This window comes from Geotrypetes seraphini, chromosome 11 (genome assembly GCF_902459505.1).
Source record: "Geotrypetes seraphini chromosome 11, aGeoSer1.1, whole genome shotgun sequence".
In the NCBI taxonomy this organism is placed as follows: domain Eukaryota; kingdom Metazoa; phylum Chordata; class Amphibia; order Gymnophiona; family Dermophiidae; genus Geotrypetes; species Geotrypetes seraphini.
Window position 1 is genome coordinate 111,878,160 of NC_047094.1, and position 14,172 is coordinate 111,892,331.

At 47.4% G+C, this 14,172-nt stretch overlaps 1 protein-coding gene across 2 annotated transcripts in view; it reads left to right on the forward strand.

Moving 5' to 3' along the window:
• Positions 1-10,200: 10,200 nt before the first annotated feature.
• The window catches only part of SULF2 (sulfatase 2), a 277,195-nt gene continuing 273,223 nt past the window's right edge, over positions 10,201-14,172 (forward strand). Inside the window, exon 1 of one of the 2 annotated variants that reach the window (XM_033963557.1) lies at positions 10,201-10,374. The gene's annotated coding sequence lies outside the window, so the exon portion shown is untranslated. The remainder of the gene's footprint in view (positions 10,375-14,172) is intronic. The other variant, XM_033963556.1, reaches the window with a different exon arrangement.

The following is a 14,172-nucleotide window of genomic DNA, read 5'->3' on the forward strand; positions in this document are numbered from 1 at the left end:
GGGTCAATCAGAGTATTAGGTCCCTCTCTGTGCATCCCAGGGTGCTCTGGGAAGGGGAAAGCTTGCCATTTTGATGAGGTGGGCCTGCTGGCTGGAGGGAGTGGGCATCCCTCCTTCCAATGTTCCAGCAAATGTACAAGGGGATGTGTGAGGTAGTTGGGCTCAAAGGAGGGGTACTGGGGGCAGTGGCGTACCAAGGGGGTGGGGGATGCAGTCCCTAGGGGGTGCACAGCCGGCCACCCTCCCTATTCTGCCGCTGCTTTCCTTAATCAGCAGCAGCGGCAGTAAACTTTAACTCAGAGGCATCTGTGGCCCAACTTGTGCTTCCTCCAGTGGATGTTTAGCTTCTGGCCGGCTCACCTGCAGCACTGGTTTTTCCGTTTAAATCTGCAGCCGTTAGCTCCTCGCGCAATCTGCGGCTGCATCGGAAGCGTTCCCTCTGACATCATGATGTCAGAGAGAAGGCTTCCGATGCTGCTGCGTATCACGCGAGGTGTCAACGCCCGCGGCTTTGAATTGAAAACCGGCTGCAGCAAGGAACCGGCCAGAAACGCTGTTGCTGCACAGGACAGGGAAGAGAAATGTTGCTGCTGTACAGGGAAGGGAGGGGGAGAGAAATGCTGCTGCTGCACTGGGAAGGAAAGGGGGAGATAGAAATGCTGTTGCTGCAGTACCCAATTGGGGAGAGAGAGGGAAGGAGGGAGAAGTAAGACAAGGGAGAAGAACCAGAGATGCCAAGTCCGTGGGAAGGAGGGAAAGGAAAGGAGATACCAGACCATGGAGGGGGAGGGAGAGATGCCAGGGCATGGGGGGAGGGAAGGAGACAGTTGCAAGACCAGGGGAAAGGAAGGAAGAAGGGAGGGAGAGAAAGGAAGAAGAGGAGATGCCAGATAATGGAGGGGGAGGGGGAGTTGGAAGGAGAGGTGAGAGATGCCAGACCATGGTGTGGCGTGGGAAGGAAGGAAAGGAGAAGAGAGAGAGATGCCAAAGCATAGGGGAAGGGGCGGAGACAGAAAAATAGAAAAGAAACTGAAATGAATCATGTACAAAGGAGAGAAGGGGCACAGGATATTGAAGGGACATAGAAAGAGGGAAGATGCCATATGGAAGAGAGAGAGAGGGGACAGTGGATGGAAGGGGCAGAGAGAGTGTGGGCAGTAGATGGAAGGGGCTAGAGAGAGAGGGCAGAAGCTGGGTGGAAGGGACAAAGGGGAGTGCAGATGTTGCATGGAAGGAAGAAAGGACATATGCTGTATAGAAAGCAGAGAGCAAAGAGAAGATAATTAAAGCTGAAATGTCAAAAGGCAGAAATATTTTTTTGTTGCTTTACTTTCTTATTTCTCATTATTTCTTTTATTTCTATTGTTAATTTGTAAAGTGGTAATTGTTATGTATCAGTTTTTTCAAATTTACATCTACTGGCTTTATATTTTGCACAGTATTAGAGGACATGTGTGTTTCTGTGGTGTTGTGTTGTATTGTATGCAGAGTCTGGTTTCTTGGCGGTTCAGTTTAACTTTTGTCTACATATTTCTATTTTTAGTTTGTGATTATTCCATATTGGGCGAGGGTGTATCTCTGTTCTGTGTGTATGAAAAGGACATGGTTTTCTGTTAGCTTTGACTGTGCAGGATCTGGCTTGTTTAGTTTTACAATGTGTGTGTTGGTGTTCTAGTGCTCACTGCAGTGTTTAAGAAGCTGCCTTTTCCTAGGTACACTCTTGTGCGATATGTGGATTGTTACTAAAAATCATATTTTTCATATAGATGAGGGGGGTGTCAAAAAATGATGGGCCCCGGGTTTCACATATGCTAGGTACGCCACTGACTGGGGGGGATCAATTGGTGGGTGGGTGGACGCATGAGATTGTTGCCAGTATAGTGATCAGGCTTCTAACAGTGTCTTTCTTAATTACCATTTTTTTGTTTTTTAGATAAGAAACATATATGATAAATTGTACTCCATTGGAAACAAGACCCCCTTTTCGGCCGAAATACGTACAGTGAATAAACAGATTGAGCATCAGAGGTCGCCTCTTTTGTTCTACCTTGAGAAGGCAGAATCTCCTGTATTCCATATTCCAACAACATAATCATGCATTCTTCTCTCAATTCTGTCATCTTATTTTTATGTCACTTGTTCTTTCTTCTGTAGCTCTTTACGTATACCAAGCAAACTTGCATCAATACGATAATTTTTTGTAGTCCCACTGTATGATATCAGTTGGATGGTCTTGGACTGGTTTAAGCCTCTGTGCTGTGTTTGACTTATTATTTACATGTACAGTTTTAAACAGCATATCCTTCCCTATTTGAAAATCAATCAGCTGTCTCAGGCTGCCAGGCCTTTCAACTTCCTCCGTTCTGTACTTTAAAAGCAAAGTAGTCGTTCCTGATTATTTTTCCTCATCAGTAATCATTTCTATTTCTTGGAAGTCAACTCTTGTAACATTGCACAAACTGCCTCAAAGAACGGTCCTGGTTCCATTTCAATTTTGTCTGCCCTCACATATGCTTTCTTTGCTGTGAGAAAGAGCTACGTTGGACTGCTAAAGCCACTTGAATTACACTTCTGCTGAAATAGTCAGGATTTATTACATAAACGTTATTACTTGCTGGTCTGCATTATGACTGCGGTAAATACTAGTGTAATCTTCTTTTTCCAAGGATGCTTTTTTTTCCTAGAGACTTTAAATTCTGTTTTTGTCTTGTAATGACAAATATGTCCTGGAAATTCTGTAATTATGTTACATGTATATTTATTTATTTTTATATTTTATTTATATATTTCTCTCGCATCTTTTTCAGTGATAGCTCAAAATGAGTTACATTTAAGTACAGTAGGTATTTCGCTGTCCCTGAAAAGTGCGTTGGTGGTCTAGGTCAAGACACTGTTCCAAGCTGAGTGGGTGGGAGTCCTCCACCTATAGTTCTGCCATAAGAGGGCGCTGTTTCAATATAACATATTCAGTAGTGAGGGACAGGCAAGCTGTGCTGGACATCAAAGAACTTGCCTGTCTCTAAAAATTGAAAACACAATATTGAAGCACACACACACACACACACACTGGAAGCTCACCTAGAGCAGTGGTCTGAAACTCACGGCCCGGGGGCCACATGCAGCCCGCCAGGTACTGTTTTGAAGCCCTCGGTATGTTTATCATAATCACAAAAGTAAAACAAAACAGTTTCTTGATTATATGTCTCTTTAGCTATACACTTCTCCCTCCAGATTCGCGGGGGATAGGGGTAGAGCCGGACCGCGAATGGCAAAAAACTGCAAATATCCAGCTCTGACCCACCCCCGCCTCCCTCCCGCCTTCCCGGTCTTACCTGGTGGTCTAGCGGGCTTTCGGGGCAGGAGCGATCTTCCTACGCTCCTGCCCTGTGCAGATCGCCGTTAGGAAATGGCTGCTGTGAGTTCCCGTAGTCTCTCGAGACTACGACGGGAACTCCCTACAGCTATTTCCTAATGGCGATCTGCACAGGGCAGGAGCGTAGGAAGATCGCTTCTGCCCCGAAAGCCCGCTAGACCACCAGGTAAGGCCGGGATGCCAGGGTGAAGACTTAATGATTTTTTTTTTCTTTTTTCCCCTCCCCAAAAAATCGCGAATATGTGAAATTGCGATTACCGAAACCACAAATGGGGAGGGGAAAGTGTAAATTACAATAATATTATTAAGACTTAGCCAAAAGGAAAGATTTATAAACTATAAAGAGTTTTACCTCATGCAAAATTGTCATTTCTTTAATAAGACATTACCTATTTTCTCTGAGGCCCTCCAAGTACCTACAAATCCAAAAGGTGGCCCTGCAAAGGGTTTGAGTTTGAGACCACTGACCTAGAGGGTTCAGTGGTCTAGTGTAGACAATTTTCTCATTTACTGTGCTCTGTAAAAAAGTCATTGTCTACTGCAGTGGTTTCTAAATCTGTCCTGAGGGCTCCCCCACCAGTCAGGCTTTTAAGCTATACACAATGAATATTCTTGAGAGACATTTGCATGCAGTGCCTCCACTATGGATGTCTTGAAATCCTGACTGACTGGGCACTTTGTCCGGGTTTTGAAAAGAAATTGTGTCATGCAATGCGGTGATGTCACATGCATGCCTTCCTGCCCGATGAACTGGCAGCATGGGGCGGAGATGAGGTTGGAGTTGGGGCGTAACATGGGTGGGGATGGATGGAAATGGGCGGGTCTTAGGGGGTCTGGATTTTGCTGATGTAAAATCTGGTAACCCTACGCTGGAGGGATGAAGGCATGATCCCCTCTCTCACTCCACCAGTAGTCACTGACCCCCCTCCCACCCTCAAAAGATGTGAAAGAAACAGTATCTACCAGCCTGTACGACAGCTTCAGATGGTTTGGCCAGTCCTAGTAGAGCATCAAGCCTAGTTGCCAGTGCAGTGGACTATCAAGATGGGACTCGGACCCATATCCTGCTCTAACTACCATGCTTATGGTGGAATATGTGAGCCTTCCACAACCCACCCAAATCCTACTGTATCTACACGTAGATGGCACCTACAGGTATAAGGGCTATTGGGGTGATGTACATTTGGGTGCAGTAGGTTTAAGATAGGTTTTGGAGATGTATACATGGGCCTTTTTATTTGAAGTTCACTGTAGTGGCCCCGGTGACATAGTAAGAGTGAGTGGCGCCCCTCCCCGCCCCTTCCCCCATACCTTTTTTAAAATTTTTCCGGCACGAGCTGCATGCCCGTGTCGGCTCGCCCTTTGACGTCACTTCCTAGGTACAGGCCCCTTAGCAAGATGGCACCCGGGACGGATCATTTCCCCCCTCTTTACTTTACCATTGAGCGCCCCCTAGGATGCTCTACTGCTCTGCTGGGATATCTGTGTGACCAGTCTACTAAACATGCTGGCATTCGTACATCCCAGTGGCTTGTTTTGTTGCATTTTTCTTTTAGATGTGGGGGGGGGTTGTTTTTTTTCAAAAAAATGGTTCAAAAAGATGGGTAAGTGCATCTGAGAAGTGGTCATTTTCAAAACAAAAAGATGCTTTTCTGGGAGAGTCCCATAAAATAGCAAGATTCTATGCTACTTAATCCCAAGGACTGGCAGTAGCTTTCCCCAGGAATACCGTAATAATGGTTTACAGACTTTTCCTCCAGGAACATATTCAAACCTACCATAACCACTTTCACTACTTGCTCCACCAGTGAGTTCCAGAACTTAACTATGGGCTCCTTTTACGAAGGTGCGCTAGCGTTTTTAGCACACGCACACGATTAGTGCGCTAGCCGAAAAACTACCGCATGCTTAAAAGAAGGTAGTAGCAGCTAGCGCGTGCGGCATTTTAGCATGTGCTAAAACTGCTAGCGCACCTTTGTAAAAGGAGCCCTATATGTTGAGCAATAAATATTTTCTCCTATTTGTGCGACCCTCCCTTTCCTCCTGTAATTTCCTCCCGCTCGTCCCTTCCTCTTATTTTTATTTTTTTAATGTAATTATAATCTCCCTCCCCCCCCCAACTCCTTTTGTATCCAACTTGTCTAAACTTTTGTCCTTGTCTTGGCTTCAACCTGCCTTATTTTATTTCTATTTTTTATGTTTTTAATAATTTTTAATATAGTAAACTGGCCAGATACCTGTGATGCAGTGGCATACCAAGGGGGGATGCGGGGGGACGGTCCGCCCCGGGTGCAGCCTTAGGGGGGGTGCACAGCTGGCCAGGTCTGGAAAATGGTCCATCGCCAAGGCAAAGTGAGTCGATCGCGGAGCCCATCCCGGGCTCCGTGATAGACTCACTTTGCCTTGGCGATCGACCATTTTCCGGACCTGGCCAGCTGTGCACCTCCCCTAAGGCTGCTGTCGGAGAGGAAGTTTGGGCCAGCCAATCGCTGCCTGGCTGGGCGGAACTTTCTCTTTGTCGGCCCGACGCTGGGAAGGAGAGAGAGCTTGGGGCAGCCGTGGCAGCGGCTTTGGGGCCTGTTTCCCGATGGTGGCAACAACGGCTTGGTGGAGGGCAGGGAGAAAGAAGGGAAACAGATAAAAAGAAAGGGGGGCATGAAGAGAGAAAAAAGAAAGGGAGGCAGGGAGAAAGAAAGGGCAGGGAGAGAGGAAGGAAAAGTTGGGGGAGGGAATGAGGTCTGGAGGAGAGGAAGCATACAGGCTGAAAGAAGGGAAGAAAGACTGGATGCACAGTCAGAAGAAGAAAGTACAACCAGAGACTCATGAAATCACCAGACAAGATACGAAAAATGATTTTATTTTCAATTTAGTGATCAAAATGTGTCTGAATTTACATCTGCTGTCTATATTTTGCACTATGGCCCCTTTTACTAAACTGCAATAGCGGTTTTTAGCGCAGGGAGCCTATAAGTGTCCAGAGCAGCACTGGACATTCAGCACAGCTCCCTGCGCTAAAAACTGCTATTGTGGTTTAGTAAAAAGGGAGGGGGGTATATTTGTCTATTTTTGTATGGTTGTTAATGAGGTAACAGTGCATAGAGTCATCTGCCTTGACCTCTTTGAATGATAATTAACATTTTCTCAGCGTACAGTGTGCTTTGTGTTTTTAAAAATTTTATTGTTGGCTAGATCATTTTGACTTGGTCATTTTAAAAGTAGCTCGCAAGCCCAAAAAGTGTGGGCACCCCTGAGCTAGAGCGTTGAAGCTGCGTGTGGCTGCTGTAAAGGTCATCTCTGACACAACCGGAAGTTGCATCAGAGACAATCTTTACGGCAGCCATATGCAATTACAATGCACCAGCTGCTGTAAGAAGGCAGTTTAGACATCGCCGGCCACAGGCAGGGAGGTTTGTTGGACCGGGCCTGTTGTCCGGGGGGGGGGGGGAGGCGTTGCAGATCTTGTTTCCAAAATCAGAAAGGTGAGGAAGAGAGAAAGATGGGCCTGTGGTGGATGGAGAGATTGAGAGAAGGGGGCAGATGATGGAAGTGGGTAGAAAGGGGAGAGAGAAGAGGTCAGATGATGGAAGTGGGGAGAAGGGAGAGCAAATGCTTAATGGAAGTGGAGAAAGAGAACACATACTGGATGGAAGGAGGGATAAAGAAAAAGGACATATGCTGGATGGGGTAAGAAGATAAGTTAGTGAGATAGTGGAGGGGTGAAGGAAAGGGGTGGCATGTTGTGGGTAGACATAGTGAAAAGAGGGAAACTGAGGACTGCATAGTAAGAAATAATTTAATTTAAACAGAGGCAGAAAATAAAGAAGGAAGACCAGAGAAGGAAAGGGAAGAGAGAGAGGAGAGAGACATAACGACGAAGGAGACAGAGATATCAGATCTGAGCGGAGGAAATGAGAAGAGAGATATACTAAAAACCACAGGGGGGAGGGAAAGAGAGATGAAAGAAGAAAGATGCCAGACCATGAGGGAACAGAGGGAAGTTGATGGATGCCAGACCAAAGGTGGGGGGGGGGGTCTAGAGGAGAGATGGAAGGGGGAGGCATACAGTTTCTAGAAGGGGCATAGAAGGAGAGAAGATGCCATATAGGGAGGGGCAGAGAGATGGCAGACAGTGGATGGAAGGAAGACAGTAACAAGAAGATGAGGAAAGCAGAAACCAGAGAAGACGAAGGTAGAACAAAAATTTTCTATTTATTTATTGCTTTAGGAGACATATGTCACTGTTTCTGTGGTGTTGCATTTTATGCAGAGCCCAGCTTCTTGCTGGTTCAATTTAACCTTTGTCTATGTATTTCTATTTTATCCCCCCTTTTACAAAACTGTGGAGCGTTTTTTAGCGCCAGCCGTAGTGGTAGCAGCTCTGATGCTCAGAATTCTATGAGCGTCAGAGCTGTTACCACCGTGGCTAAAATCCACACTACAGTTTTGAAAAAGGGGGAGGGGTTAGTTTGTGATGACATATTCCATACTAGGCGAAGGTGTTCTGGTTTTCTGTTAGGATTGACGGTGTAGGATTGATCTGTACTGGTCTGGCTTGTTTAGTTTTACAATAAGTGTATTGATGTTGTACTGCTCACAGCAGTATGTAAGATGCTGCCTTTTCCTAGGTACTCATGTGTGACATGTGGCTTGTTACTAAAAATCATATTTTTCATACAGATGGGGGGGGGGGGTGCCAAGAAATGATGGGCCCCGGGTGTCACATATGCTAGGTACGCCACTGCTGTGATGGTCGGTATACCAAATTATAAATAAACTTGAAAACTTGTCCCCTAACCTTTGTACTTTTTGAAGAATAAGTTAGCAATTAGTGTTTACTTATTCCACTCCACTCCAGGTTTTGTAGGTCTCTATCATATCTCCCCTTAGCCATCTTGTTCCCAGCCGGAAAAGCCCTAACCTCAGATGTTCCATGCCTGAATTAAGATGAACCATTGAATAACCTAGCAGAGGAGATGGTGGAAACCAGCACTGTAATGTTATTTTGCCACATTTGGACAAGATACAGAGGACAGAGGAAGGAAGAAGGCTAAGAAGTTGGGTGGAAGTCATGGGGGTGGGGGGGGGTGGGGAGTGTTGGTGTTAGTTTATGTATGACAGTTTATATGTTCATCCCCAAAGTGGTAGAGAAGCAGGAAGGAAGACAAGGTGGCAGGGCTGGCCCTGCTATCCAGTAAACTAAGCATCTGGCTGGCAGAACTGGGGGGAGGGGGAAGAGAAGATACTGGCAACCTGGAAGGGGTGAGAGGAGAAAAAGGAGATCCTGGCCAGGGGGTGAGAAGTGATGAAAAAAAAGATGCTGGACTACAAGAGGAAGGGGAGAAACGAGATACTGAACAATGGGGTACAGGGTGCATGGCGAAGCTCTGCCTAGGGCAGTGGTGGTCAACCTTTGGCACACATGCCAGAGGGGGCACTCAGAGCCCTCTCTGTGGACATGCAGGCTGTCGCGCCAGCACCAGGTTCATTACTAGAAAGCCAGAGGGATGCGGGGCCGGGCTGCTCCCCTCCCCCCCCCCCACACACACACACTCTACATGTGCCTGAGGACATTTCTCATATCACCCGCCCCTCTGCCCAGCAGCCCAATGGGAGCGCTTCCTCCCTCCCCTGTCTGGGTAAGGCAGGCGGCTCACATGAAGCATGAGGGTGCAGCAAGGATGGCAGCCCATTGAGTCTGTGGCGAAAGTGATTCCCCTGGTGGGGTTGGAGGGGAGCAGATTGTTGATTCAGGGAATATTCAGGTTAAATTGCCATGTTGGCACTTTGCGATAAGTGGGTTTTGGGTTGCAATTTGGGCAGTGGCGTACCAAGGGTGGGGCGGGTGGGGGGGGGGTGCAGACCGCCCCGGGTGCCAGCCCTAGGGGGTGCACAGCCAGCCGGATCCAGAACCTCCCGTGCTGCTCTAAACAGCACGTGCACCTCAATATGGCCGCCGTACTTATTCCGAAGCAGAGTTGGCAGCCGTGCTGAAGTGCAGAAAGGTCCCACGATGACTGTGTCTGCCGGCCCACCCCCTCCGATGTCACTTACGTCTTCCGGAGCAGAGGCAGCAGAAGCAGTCATTGCGGGACCTTGCTGGTTTGGAGGGAGAGAGGAGCATAGAAGGGTGGTGAAGGGATTGAAAGGGGGCAGGGTGGTGGAAGGAGAGAAAGGGGGCAGATGCTGATGAAATTGGTGTGCGGGGAAAGGATACTGGATTGAACTGAGTTGGAGGGGAAGAAAGGGGGCAGATGTTGATGGAAGTGGGGGGAAGGGCGAGGAGAGAGTAAAATGCCAGACCATGGGAGTGTGGGAGAGTGAAGGAGAGGAGAAAGATGCCAGACCATTGGAGGAGGGAAGGTAAGAAGATGGATGTCAGATCAATGGGGTTGAAGGGAGAGATGGAAGGGGGAGGCATAAAGTTTCTGGAAGGGGAACAGAAGGAGAGAAGATGCCATATAGAAGGGGCAGAGAGAGGGTAGGCAGTGGATGAAGGGAAGAGAGTGACAAGAAGGTGAGGAAAGCAGAAACCAGAGAAGACAAGGTAGAAAAAAAATTCTGTTTATTTTTTTGCTTTAGGGGAGATGCATCGCTGTTTCTCCTACCTACTTTATCATAATTATAAAACCTTGTCGCCTAGCTAAGACTGCGCTCTATTTATTATTATTATTTTTTTTTTTGCAGGCTTCCTCTCGGTCAGTCGGAATTTTCAACGAAACCAGGAACGACCAGAAGGAGGGGAGGGGAGGGGCCTAAGGGAGGGGGAGGAGGCGGGACTGATCGGATGGAGGAGGAGCGAGGCTCTGTCTGGGCAGGAAAAACAGATGGTTGCAGCCGGCCGCCTTCAGTTCAGCAGCTGAAAGAAGCCGGGGCTGGAGCGCTGCGGGTTTTTGTTGTTGCTGCAAAGACTTTCCCCGCCGGGCCATCTCGTTTCGCCGCTGCTTCTACCGTCCGAGCCGCCTCCTTTCGGCCATCGAGCGAGGAAAACCGCCCGCCCCAAGGTACAGTAAAGGCTGCCTTTTGCCTTCTTTTCACTGGCTTCGGGGAGTTGTTACCTGGCCAGTTTTGCATTTGGCATAGTTTGGACGTTTTACGTTAAGTTGGTAGCAGCAACGATTTATTTCCCGAGGGGGGGCTTCTATTAGAAAAGAAGCCTGCAAGTATCGGAGCATCTTCCTCCGCAAGGAAGACCCCCCCTTGGGAAGTTGCTCGCTTGTCGTGCGTTGCAATGACAACCGGAAAATGTTTGGAATATTTCTATAAATTAGTCGTAGATAGATATCTACGACTAATTTAGAGAAAGATTCCAAACATTTTAACATTTATATAATAGTGCCCGAGTGGCAGGCTTTTTCTTGCAATTGTATTCTGCAACTGTGTCCAAGAGCTGGGTCAGGCAGGGACATCGGAGAGACGGTCGCTTCGGGCCACGGTGGCGGCAGAACGGGTACAGTGGTGGTTTCCGTCCCGAGGTTCACCTACAGCTGATTCTGCAGGTGGGAAGCAAAGGCGGGCCACCGGGTGCCCTACCCTGAGCCAGGCGGCATCCTGCCTCGTGTCACCCCTTAATCGACTCTAAAAAGCTCCTGTAGAATGCCCTGGCAATGCTCAGATGCCAATACCCCCCCCCCAAAAAAAAAAAAAATTGGGCTTGATCGATGGGATTCTAGGGCTATTCAGCGCTCTTTTTGATTTGCAAGTGCCTTGCTCGAAGGAGCTGGGTTTCCGCGTCTTCCTTGTGTTGGGAACTTAAAGAGCGATTCTCAGTGCATTGAGCGGAAACAAAAGCCGAGTTAACGTCTCTCGCGCGCCACTCGCTGATCCCGCACGTGCTGTCCCTGGCCTGGGGCAGCTGCCGCTAATTCTTTCCTGGTGGTCCTGATTCGTGTTTGGGCTGCAGCAGCTGCGAGCCTCCGAAGTGGAACTTCCCCTCGTGGTTCCAGGAGCCAGCTCTGCCTCTGGGAGGGGGGGTGGGGGTGCTTTAGCGCACCCAAATATTGAACAGACCCCCTTGACTGTGTCCAGCGAGAAATAACTAAGGTCGGGTTTAGCATCCCCCAATAACTCTGAAAGTTGGCTCCTGTGCTTTGTGGGTACAGTATTTTGCAAAGCTTTCTGGGCACAAAACAGCTTTTTAATCTCCCAAACAGCCTTTTAAATAAGTTGTTGTGTGTTGGTTTTTTTTTTTTTCTTCTAAACTATAGATTTCAAATGATTTAAATTTGCCAACTGAATTAAGCGTTCTCGGTGGATAAGTCCGATGGTCAGATGTTCTCTGTCTTTCCCAGGCACAACAGGGAAAAATCCCTAAACAAAATTAACATAAATTTGAGAGCAATATTTGAGATTATGGGTTTAAGTCTGGTATGTGTGAGCTGCAAAATTTCAACTGAATTTGGATGCAATAAAAGGTTTCCACTTTAATTTACCAGTTAAAACAAAACGGCTGGTCATTAGTTCAAGGAATCTATATTTTTTTAAATTTCACCATCTCCTTTCCCCTTTCAAAACCTGTCTTTTTTTGTAATTTTAAGAATGCCGCACAAGTTTCCTTTTCTGAACCTGAAAGTATGCATTTAGACTAGAGGGTCCTTTTATTAAGGTGCTTTAAAGCATGCTAAAATGCCCATAGGAATATAATGGATATCTTTAGCATCCAGCGTGTGGTAAATCAGTTAGCCCACCTTAATCAAAGGACCCCTTAGTGCAGCGCCTCAAAAAAGAGAAGACAGACGTGCTCACGCACTAGATACAAATATTTATGGAATAAACTATTCCTCCCACTAAAGCTTAATGGGACCGAAATCCATTCCGTGCCATTCCGTATGGAAGTGAATGCTCTCCTGAGTTTTGGGAAACAGTTCCAAACTGCTTTGTTTTCATGGTAAGACTGGAGTAAGATGACTTCCCCAAGCGGGTGGACACAGTGATCAGACAGCAATATTCAGGGCTTCCTTACAGTTGGGAATATATGACCGCGATTGTTATTTTATTGTGTTTGTTTTGTCACGGATGTGTGATCTCCTTTGAATGATCTGTATCACAATGGTACTTTTTATATGATTTTATAAGAACATAAGCATCGCCTCTGCTGAATCGGACCATGGGTCCATCACGCCCAGCAGTCCGCTCCCGCGGCGGCCCCCTCGGGTCCCTGACCTGTAAGTGATCTCTTTACCTAAAACATTTCATTCCCTAATCATCTGATATCCTGTATATCAACCATCTAACTATACCCTTCAATCCCCTTTTCCTTCAGGAAATCATCCAATCCCTTTTTGAAACTCAATAAAGTACTCTGCCCTACCACCTCCTCTGGAAGCGCATTCCAGGTATCCATCACCCTTTGAGAGAAGAACTTCATAGCATTTGTTCTGAATCTGTCACCTTTCAATTTTTTTGAATGCTCTCTAGTTTTTGTTGCCTCCGCTAGTCTGAAGAATCTGTCCCTCTCTATCTTCTCTATCCCCTTCAAGATCCTATAAGTTTCTATCATGTCCCCTCTAAATCTCCGCTTCTCCAGGGAAAAGAGCCCCAGCTTCTCTAGCCTTTCAGCATATGGAAGGTTTTCCATGCCCTTTATCATCCTTGTTGCTCTTCTCTGGACCCTCTCGAGTATCGTCATATTCTTCTTGAGGTACGGCGACCAGTATTGAACGCAGTACTCCAGTTGTGGGCGCATCATCGCCTGATACAGTGGCATTGAGCTGGCGTTAGTTCTAGCCGCTTAGCATGCACTAAAAACACTAGCGCACCTTAGTAAAAGGAGCTTTAAGTAATTATACTATACACCAGGGGTGCCCAATGTGTCGATCGCGATCGACCAGTAGCTCAGGAAGGCAACGTGAGTCGATCGCGGAGCCCATCCCGGGCTCCGTGATAGACTCATGTTGCCGTCCTGATCTACGGGCCGATCAGCCTTCCTCTCCAGTGTTCTCCCTAGGACCTTTTAGCTGGGCAGTCCGCCCAGCTGTCATCTGCCGCTGCTGAACATTAAAAAAAATTAAAAAAAAACCGGCTTGGAGATTTCAGCCCATAGCGAACTTATGCTCCGGGCTCTAACATGTGCGTGCCGGCTTCTCTTCTCTTCCCTCCGAAACCGGAAGTTATGTCCGGGGGGGGGGGAGGGAAGAAGGGAAGCCGGCACGCACATGTTGAGAGCCCTGAAGCAAGCATTCGCTACGGGCTAAGCGGGAGACAGGTTAGTGAAGCATTTGTTCTTCTTCATGTCGGGTCCTGCCTACTTTCTGTTTCCGTGAAGGCAGGACCCGGCAGCATTTCCCCCAGTAGGTTGATCACGATCTTGGGCTGACCAGCCTTCCTCTTCCCGACGGCAGAATTGACGTCGGGGAGAGGAATGCTGGTTGGCCGAAGCAGGGAGGGCTTGGGGCCTGTTATTGGTGGCGTTTGGGTCCTGGTCCCCGATGGCAGTGGCAGTGGTTTGGGGGAGGGCAGGGAGAAAGAAAGAAAAAGGGCAGGCAGGGAGACAGAAGGAAAGAAGAGAAACAGAAAAAAAAAGAAAGGGAGGCAGAGAGAAAGAAAGGGCAGGGAGAGAGGAAGGAAAAGTTGGGGGAGGGAATGAGGTCTGGAGGAGAGGAAGCATACAGGCTAAAAGAAGGGAAGAAAGATTGTATGCACAGTCAGAAGAAGAAAGTGCAACCAGAGACTCATGAAATCACCAGACAAGATAGGAAAAATGATTTTATTTTAAATTTAGTGATCAAAATGTGTCTGAATTTATATCTACTGTCTATATTTTACACTACGGTCCCCTTTTACTAAACCGCAATAGAGGTTTT